We start from the raw sequence: 10,152 nt of genomic DNA on the forward strand, positions 1-10,152 counted from the left end.
ACTGAGAAAGAAAGACGGAAGAGATTTGTACAAATTCACTGGTAAATCCTCAGCAAAGTTGAGTCTAGAATCTAGCAGACACTCAGACCCATCCTCCTCCCTTTCCCTGCTGCCTCCATGGAAAACTTGGTGGTTTTCCTGGCTTGTTGTGGTTTTCTGAAAGCCCTTGGATTATCAGAGCTCACATTCACCCAGGCTTATTTCCTCAACTCACCAGCTGGGGCTGAATGAGGCTCAAAGACCAGTGGGAAGAGAGTGCTTGCTGAAGGGTGCATGGTGGACTGAGAGAGAGGAACTATGAATTAGATTCATGACTTTACACTACCTACTTGAGAACTTCATTTTCAAATGTGCAAGGAGAAACAGACGCTCTTACTACACCCAACTAATCATTCAGCATGTGTCAGGTCCAGTGAGGAGGTAAACAGATGCAAACAGAACTCTTGGGGCATGCTTGATTCTGCATCAGTAAGCCATGATCTCACCATAAAAAATATCAGTCACCTCCTGTGGTTGGACACAAGTAGAGACTGTAGGTCCCCACCCTGATTAGCTTGCTACCAAGTGGAGCTGTTGCAATAAATGCAAGTCTCAGCTCAGACCACATTTCATCAAATGCAGGGATCTTTGTTAGATACCAGATTATATTAATCTTTTAAAACCTTGCTAAGAGGAGAGGTCTCTCTCTCTCTCTCTCTCTCTCTCTCTCTCTCTCTCCTTGCAATCTCCGGCTCCCCTAAACAAAAAACAGCAGAAATACCCAGGCAAGAGAGAGTTGCTGTCCTAGGCTCTGTCCTTTAAAAGGTCTCTTTCTGCCCCTCCTATGCACCCTCTTTCCATAGGTGATGAGTCACAGGGCTCAGGGAATGTGTCTGCACCTGTGACTCATCACCAGTGGAAAGCCCATCCCATATCCCACCTAAACCACTCTTTGGTGCCCAGGATCCCAAGGGCTCTGAACTCACTTCAGGCCTCTTCAGGGGGTCTGAGTCCTGAGGATCATCTGTCTCATGGCTGTCCTCATCCCTAGGCCACCAGGCAGCCATTTATAAAGAATGGGCTATGCAGACTGGGGTGTCTTTAATATGGGATGAGGGATGGAGCTGGGAGCAGACAGAGAACGGAGACACTGGGACAAGCAGATGGAACTCTGAGTCGAAGAATTCTATATCCAAACTTGATATTCTAGGTCCCTCTGAATATATATTTTTCAAGGCAAGAGGATAGAGTATGTTCTATATTATGGTTTCTTGGCTGGATTTATAGCTTTTAGATGTTTAAACATATGCTATGTGGGTCTCCATTTGCACTCTTGCCCCAGCCTGCAAATGTTGGAGACAAGTTTTTGAAGCAAATGCAAAGACTGGTTTCCTATGGTTAGATGGTGGGGGGCAAGGGGAGAGTGGTCTTATCCTTGGAGATGTCACACCAGTGGGCTCTAGACTCCCAGCCCTACACAGATGGCATAATTATTGGGCTTGATCATTTTTATCCCTTATTCACACAAGACAATTAGTCCCATTAGATTACTCCTAACCAAACAAAAAAAAATCTGCTGGTTTGCCAAATCAACAATTACTTTTAACACTTTTGTGTGCAAATAAAGGAAACTCAGTTGTTGACACAGACTAGAGTTCACTTTTTTGTGTTATCCACTAATTAATCAACCCTAAAGAGTAAAAGCAGATTAGGATTAATTGATTTACACACATATTCCATTACTTATACTACAGTATTTAAAAATAATGACCACAAGGCCGGGTGCAGTGGCTCATGCCTATAATCCCAGCACTTTGGGAGGCTGAGGTGGGCAGATCACTTGAGATTGGGAGTTCGAGACCAGCCTGACCAACATGGAGAAACCTCGTCTCTACTGAAAATACAAAATTGGTGGGGCGTGGTGGCGCATGCCTGTAATCCCAGGTACTCAGGAGGCTGAGGCAGATGAATTGCTTGAACCCAGGAGGCAGCGGTTGCGATGAACTGAGATCGCACCATTGCACTATAGCCTGGGCCAACAAAAGCGAAACTCCATCTCAAAAAATAATAATAATAATAATAATAGTAATAATGACCACAAATACAGCATAGCAGCCAGCCTGCCAGAGTCCCCCTTTTGTTTCTAAACTGGATACACCTACGTGGGGTGGTGGCTGTGGGCAGCAGCTCTCAGGATGAGGAATCTACAAGACTCCAGAAGCCCAGAACAAAGGCTCCTCTCCCCTCCAGAAAGGGCATGCCAGCCCCTAGGATGATGTATATCACCGTTTCAGACAATCCTTCTTTAACCCAATAAACCACATCCCCCAGGCCTATGCCCCAGGTTTGGGGTTCTAAGAGACTTACTGCACAATGTTTATGTAAAATCATTCTTCTTTTCTGTGCTGGTGCTCCATATTAAGCAACTTCCCTTTATCTGCACTTATGTTACAGGACCTAATTTTCTACTTACATCCACTTAGGGGCTTTCCATGGGCAAATCTGGCCATGACCCATCACATGCTGTTTTTCCAGCTCTTTTCTGTGTTTACTTTTCATGTAAACTTGGGTTATTCCAATAATTGTTTTTCGGTAATTTGGAGAGTTACAGGAATGCAATATTGAGCCCAAGAGGCAAGATCAAAACTAAAATTTGTGACATTAAATATCCAAGAGTTCTATCCAAAATCTTCTAGAAAGTTAATGAGAACCCCAGGCAAATCAACTGGAAGAAAAATATTTACCATTTAGCACTAGACAGTTGCAGGTACAAATCTTAGTCTACAGAAATGTCGACAAGCTAATCAGTGGGTTCCATTCCCATTCACCCAGGACACACAATACCACATTCAAGAATTCCCTAATGAATATACAGTTCTTACTTTCTCTGTGACCCACCTCCCCCACACCAAGTCCCCAGATACTGGAGACAGGGAGCTTCAAGTGGAGCACCACATATTCTCCTAAATCTCTTGTATAAGTCAGAGTCCTTCCTTTACACACAAGGGTTTTAAAAACTCAAAAGCCAGGAAAATGGGCTTCTATATCTCTGTCCCCTGTTTACCATCCCTTCACTAAGACAATGAGGACAGAGTAACCTTGCTCAAAAAAGCAAGAAGTACTTTGGGAGGCCGAGGCGGGGGGATCACCTGAGGTCAGAGATTCGAGACCAGCCTGGAGAACATGGCAAAACCCTGTCTCTACTAAAAATACAAACATTAGCTGGGTGTGGTGGCACATGCCTGTAATCCCAGATACTTGGGAGGCTGAGGCAAGAGAATCACTTGAACCTGGGAGATGGAGGTTGCAGTGAGTGGAGACCATGCCACTGCACTCCAGCCTGGACAACAGAGTGAGACTCTGCCTCAAAATAAATAAATAAATAAATAAATAAATAATAAAAACAAGAAGAGAAGTAGGTGAGAGGGTTAAGAAAGAAATACAGGAAGAAAAAAACTATATAATACTTCAAAATTAATATCCAACCATAATACTAACAGTTTTGAATATATTTCCATATAGCCTGTTGATAAAAAAAATCTTTCTTTAAAATATATATATGATTACAAGCCTCCAACAGTTACATGTTCCCCACAAAGGAAGTATTAGAAAGATCCTCCTACATTTGGAAAATGAAGTGCTGGCACCACTGAGATATTTGTCTGGGAGACCTACTATTTGCATGGGCAGAGAAAACATTCACATGGAATATTCAACCACAAAAGCATCAGATCCTGGGAACAAAACTAACAATTTCCCAAACACTTCCAAAACATAGCTCTGACCTCTACTCCATCAAAAATTCTGATTTAATTTTAGGAGATTCTGCTCTATTTCTTAAATCAAATGTCCCTATCTCTCTTGCACCGTGAATGCTCTGAATCGACCAGTAAGACAAGAACAACATTAAAACCAACAGTGAGGGCAGTTTCAGCATCATCTTGCTCTCCTCCAAGACTTCCCCTGGTTACCTTGCTCCTTTCTCCCTGCCAGACCTTGAGTTCTCTTTTCCAAAACATGGCTTGAGCACCTCCTTGAAGAAGTCTTCCTCATGTCTCTTATCTTGTTCTAATCATCCCATGGCTAGCGTAAGTAGCACAGATCCCATCTGCATTCCAGCTATATGTGTTCCTGTTGTTTCTTCCTGTCTTCTCATTAGCCTATAAGCTCTATTGTACAAGGTCTACACACTCACATCCACTGTAGTACCCATAACCATGTTGCACAATATTCTGCATACAGAGGGAACTTAATAATTTTTGCAGTTTGACTTTTGGGTCTCTATTCTGGCTCCTGGGTAATCATTTATCAGCAAACAAATTAGTTATCAGTGAAACAGCCATGGTTTCCAGAGTTAATCATTTGTATTTCCACTGCTGGAAAAAACAACACATACCACTTTCCTTGCAGAGAGGCATGCGGTCAGAACGTCACTGGTAGATCTCGCCTGAGAGTTTTGACGCTGGTAACTCTGCCCTGGAAAGGTGAATCAACTTTTATTTTGATTCATGTGTTTTTCCAGGTTCCTTTAGCCTAAATGCATAAAAGTCAGAGAAAGTCATCACCATAATACTGATAACAACAATGACAAAGACATACACATACAGTCACTGGCTGAACACCCACCAGCAAGATTGCTGGAAACCAAGCCGCACCACACCTGCCGGAGCATCCAGGACCATCTACTCAGTGCAGGCTCAGCAGCCATGCCTACCTTTGTCCATCCCAGGTATGGCTCCCCCAGGTGCCAGGGCTACTTCTCTCTCTTCTAGAGGCTGCTCTTCTTGCTGGCACGCAGCACCTGCCTCCCAGCTCTAAGCCTGTGGGGCAGCCAGGAGAGTCTTGCCTCTGGCCTCCGTTGGTCCCATACTTCCTGCTGAGTGGCTTTGCACGGCAGCCCAGCCCTGGGGAACTTTTCAAGAGAGAGGGCTTCTTTCCCTCCCTAACTCCCTTACCCTCACCCAACCCCACTCCATACTGGCCCTTTACCATCGCCAGTTGTTGCCTTGCCAGGTACTGTGGAACACCTACATCTCTCCCTATCACAGGGCTTGGACACACAGGCGTTGGAGTCAGATACGCTGTGTTTCAATTTTCAACCCCCTACACCAATTGCTTCTCTTTTCTGAACCTCAATTTTGTCATCCACAAAATAGAGATAGTATAATAATACCTGCCTTATGGTGGTGTTGTTAGAATTAAGCAGTAATGTCACTCGTAATGATAACAGCTGTACTGACCAAGGGACTTGTACGTGCTGGGTGCCATGCAGTGTTTTGTACCTCTTCTTGAAGCCCAGCATGGCGTCTAGCCCAGAACAAGTAGTCAGCAGCTTCCTTCCCCCTCTTCTTCTTTCTTTTCTCCTCCCTCCTTCATTCCCTAAATCAAATAGGACCTGGGGGTGCAGCATCTGGTCCCTTATGGGGGCTTTTTCCTCTCTGCAGCATCTTCCCTTCTTCTACAGGCCATCTGAGAGAACCCAGACCCCTACCCCCAGACTCTCCACCCACTAGAAACAGGAGCCTTTTCTCTCTCCTGCCCAAGTCCTCCACCTAACAGGGTAGCTCCATTTCTGTTTCCAGCCAGGTTTCCAAGCTCCATCCCCATGCTGGGGCTCTGCACCTGGTGTTCTGTTGCTCCAGGGAACACAGATGGCCAATAGCTAGAGATAAGGCCAGTTCTGTGTCCTCCTGGACCACAGAATGTGCCCCTAAGAGCCCTTTCCTTCCACTTCAGCACACAGGCAGGCCATTTGCGCCAGGAATGCTGCAAAACACTGACTGGACACAGATAATCAATGCTTAAGCATAATGGTCTCCAACGGAGCAGGAGAAGGTCAGGAACCAGCAGGGCATAGCCATCCCCCTATCCTGGGGGAGGCAGTCAAGAGGAAGGGCCCCTGGGGAAAGAGGGAGCTGCACCTCGCATCAGGGGAGGGGGTGAGTGGAACACCAAGATTTACTGGACTTCAGGGGCCATCCTATTGTGGGCTAGCCTCTGAAGAACCTTTAGTAGATTTTGCCGCACTTGGCCCTGGCTCAGGTGCACATGCCTCCATTGCCTCAGCAAAGCTGCTGAGCTCTCCCTCTCCCTCTGTTCCATTCTTGCTTACATAAGGCCCTGAACAGCATCTATTTGTATTTATTCATATGCACCAAATCTCATCCACAACACACTTCAATAGTCATAGACACTTTAAATCCGACTGTTAAAATCCATTTCCTTGCTTCTATGCCATTCCATTCCTTCCACTCTCTCCCAGTTGTTCTCAAAGGAAACCATGCATCAAACATTTGAGGCTCCCTCATCAGTTCTTACTCCAAGTCTCCAGGGCCATGTGACTGTCTATGTTCTAATTTCCTATGGGGTCAATATACAATTCAAACACTTCATCAACAGACCACAGCAACTGTGGCCTCCACTTTCTACCTTCTTGTCCTGGGCAGGGCTAGGCCTGGTCACTTTCAGGACACTGAGACTCTTTCCTGCCGTCCACATCAAAAAAAGGGACCACTTGCAGCAGAGGCAAAGACTTCAAGAATGTGCCCTGATGGGCAGTACTTACCTCCCTCTGTCCAGGAGGACAGGAACAGCAGAAACTCTCACTACCTAACAAGAGGAGAAACAAGGTTGAATGTCTCCAGAAGTTGTGAAGTCAGAGAAATCATACGAATAAACAGACACTAAGCTCTGGTGCAGTCTAAGTGATTGATGTTCACTGTATCTTTACAATAATCCTGGGGGTTAAGTACTGTTACTCTCCACTTCCAAAGTAGACAAGTAAATAGTAGACAAGGAAATGGAGGCTCACCATGGCTCTATAACTGTCCCATGGTCACACAGGCCAAAGCACAGAGGAAAATGACGGATGCATCCCTCCCCTTTTGCTTTAGGAAGGGTGGTCCCCAGGGCCTGGTCTGGAAGACAGAAAAAAAATTAAAAAGAGCTGGACTACTCAGCATAATAAAATGATGGAGGGTTGCCAAATTGGCCCTAGCACTTGAAGAAAGAGGATGGTTATTGAAAAGAGAAGGGGCTTTCCAGAGAAAAAGGAAGGAGGTTTTGGTACTTAAAACAACCTGTTAGAAATTTGTAAGAGTTTGTCTAGTGTGACTTGGCATGTTTTTGTGCTGCATTAGGTAGAACTGTAATTTTCTTCTGCTACCCCAAATCTTCAGTGAAAGTCAGCCAAATGTGCCAGCACTACCCACCATAACATTTGTGAACAGATGTAGGTGTTGCTTGGAGAACAAAAGGAGGGAGCAAAGTCCGGCACGGAGGAAGCAGTGTGGAGAGAGGACAGTGGCTTTGATGGGCAAACACTGGGCCCAAGACCACACTGGGCAACCGAGAATTGGGTCTGAGCAGGAATGGGAGGGAAAGGCAGGCTCTGCAAATGCGAAGGCCCTGGGGAATCTTTGAAAATGCTGAGGGGAAATGCGATTCCCCGTGTAATTTCGGATGGAGGCTTGAGCCATTCGATGTGGATATTAAAGAAAGTGTGACTTCCAGAAGGCTGAAGGTTTGGAACCCTTTGTTATACCTCTTGCAATTCTATCAACAACCCATGAGATAAAACTTATTTTCCCCTTTGTACAGATGAGAAAGCCCAAGTCATTTAAGAGGTGGATGTAGCCTGGAACCAAAAGACAGGGCCGGGACAGATCGTGTCTGTCCAGTCTGCTCTGAGAACTGCCCCACCGTGGAGCACTTCACCCGGCCAGCAAGCTCCGCTCACTCCCACACAGAACTGCTCAGAAGTCCTTCGTGCTGAATTTTGTATTCCACCCTATCCCCCATGTCACTGCAATCTAAACCTTTTCCTTGAGGACTTCAATGTTAGAAGTCCTGGCTCTGACTCAGACAGCCTAGTTGAGTGACCTTCACATGACTTGGACTCAATTTCCTTGTCTATAAAAATAGGTAATACCAACATCTATTTCATAAGAGTGTTGTAAGGATTAAACAGAAAAAAAAAGTGAAGGACCTAACATATTGTTAGCTTTCAGTAAATATTAATAGAATTAATATTTTTAGTTATTAATTAAATTATTAACTAATTAAAATAATAATTACTATTATTGTTTTTCCTTGACTTAATGTCCTGTGTACTTTTAGTTTCCCTCAATGCTAACATCCAGTACAAAATCAGAACATTGATACTGGTGCAACCCACAGAGTTCATCGGTTTTGCATGCTGTCATTTGTGTGTGTGTTTGTGTGTGTGTGTCCCTGTACCATTTTATCGCCTGTGTAGATGCGTGTGACCACCACCACAATCACGATACAGAACGGTTCCATCAGCACCGAGGTCCTTGTGCTTCCTCACCTCCCTTCTTGCCCCTCCTTTATCCTTGCCCCCCCGGTTATTTTTAGTCCCCACGAAGTGTCTCAGAGAAATCTCAGACATGTTTTCCCACTCCAGCCTGTTTGACCTTGTTGCTTCCTGCAAGCCACCAGGGAGGCCAGGGGCTGCCCCTTTGTCATCAATCTCCTAAAGGCCTGTGCCCTCCTTCCCAGGATACTACCTCCACCTTCCTGCGAAGCTGAGGCACGTCAGGTATGCCAAATGGAGCTACAGTGTGTGTCAATTACACAGGATGTTCTGTAAGAAATGGGGAGACTGTCCATTCCCCAGCTCTATGTTGCATTTGGCCACATGAGTCCCAAAGCAGATTGCATCTGCCCAAACCATACATCCCCTACCCGTTCTGACTGCAGTTGCCTTGTTTTCGAAGGTCAGATCCAAACCCTGGGACTGGGCTGGGCAGACATTGTCTTTCCTCCTAATCTCTAAACCTGTGTCCTCCTGGGGCCTCTGTTCAAAGCTTCTTTTATTTTTTTTTTTTTTTGAGATGGAGTCTTGCTCTGTCACCCAGGCTGGAGTGCAGTGGTGCGATCTTGTTCAAAGCTTCTTCAGCACAATTTTGGTTTTCCTGGATAAACAGATGCACAGGGGGTTCACCACATATAAGCTCATCAGACAGACCAAGCTACATTGCAGGATCACAGTTTAGGCTTGGCTGGGGTGCCTGACTCCTCTCAGGATAAATTTGACAGCATTAAAAACAGATGAAATAGCCAACCTAAGCTCTCAGGAAAGAAGTCCTCAGGTTTGTAGGTTCATAATTTAATTCAAAATAAAAGTTTTACTGAGTCTAGCTTTGGTCAAAAATATTTGATTGTCTAAAGAAGGTAATTACCTTCTCTTAGTCACCTACCATCTAACGTAAGATGTGTTCATGGTAATTAACCTGTATCTCAGTATTTAAGTTACAGAATAGCAAAGGGGAAATGTGACTTCGCTAGAGGAGGATTAACATCACCCAAAGATAGATAGAGAGACTTAAAACCTCTTTGCAGAAGCGAATATCATGTTTTAGGCAGTACAAGAAGAGTTGCATCATGTTAGGCAAAAGCATAATGTTGCTATTGTCTTTATTGGGAAGTTAAACATGGTTAAAAGAAGTGTGTGTGAATGCCAAGTTTACAAGGAATAGACTGTGGTGGCTTTGTACCATGACAACTGAGCTTAACAAAACCTGTGTTTTCAAGAATTCCCTTCCCTGTGTAGTTCTAGGTTATGGTTGGCGACAAGACATATTTTCCATCAGACTTGGAAGGTGGGCATGGAGCAGTGGCCATATTTCCTATGCCCTGAATGTAGCAGCAGGGCAGCAGGTGCTGTGGCAGCTGGCAAACATTGTCACTGACGTGGTGTGTGTGCCCAGACCCACAGCTCCTCCAGCTCCTGCCAGATCTCCTCCATCTGTTTCTCTGAGTCCTGGGCCAGGTGATAGTGCAGCTCCATGGCGAAGGGCTCCAGCTTCTCCAGCAGGTCATGCAGAATTGAGGCTGGAGTGGATGGGAGAGGGATACCTGGGTTCCAGTTGGTCTGTCTTCGTGGTTTCTAATTATCTTCGTGGGTTCCATTTCGTCTTTGTGGTGTCGTGTTTGTCCTTCTTCTTATCCACACCCAGCTCCCATTCCAACTGTCTCTCTGTCTGACCCATAGGACTTCAGGTCAACAGTAGACACCACAGGGGCAATGATGGGCATAGATCGCCTCCCCCAATCTCCCTCATGGCAAAACTAGGACTCTGCCATCCATTATTCTATATCACTTACATTGGTTCTGCATCTTTGATCTAACGCTGAATGATACAGAATTAT

At 45.2% G+C, this 10,152-nt stretch overlaps 1 long non-coding RNA gene and 1 other non-coding gene across 6 annotated transcripts in view; one reads left to right on the plus strand and one right to left on the minus strand.

Annotated features, from left to right (window-relative positions):
- Positions 1-4,524, minus strand: part of LOC107975230 (uncharacterized) — a 69,169-nt gene extending 64,645 nt beyond the window's left edge. For 2 of the 5 annotated variants that reach the window (XR_008548617.1, XR_002944276.2), the window contains exon 1: positions 3,951-4,524. This is a non-coding gene — a long non-coding RNA (uncharacterized LOC107975230). The remainder of the gene's footprint in view (positions 1-3,950) is intronic. The other 3 variants (XR_680935.4, XR_001718613.3, XR_001718614.3) reach the window with 3 other exon arrangements.
- Positions 820-914, plus strand: MIR587 (microRNA mir-587). The gene has a single exon (NR_035926.1). It is a non-coding gene; the product is annotated as a microRNA mir-587 (primary transcript).
- Positions 4,525-10,152: the final 5,628 nt, after the last annotated feature.

This window comes from Pan troglodytes, chromosome 5 (assembly GCF_028858775.2).
Source record: "Pan troglodytes isolate AG18354 chromosome 5, NHGRI_mPanTro3-v2.0_pri, whole genome shotgun sequence".
In the NCBI taxonomy this organism is placed as follows: Eukaryota; Metazoa; Chordata; class Mammalia; order Primates; family Hominidae; genus Pan; species Pan troglodytes.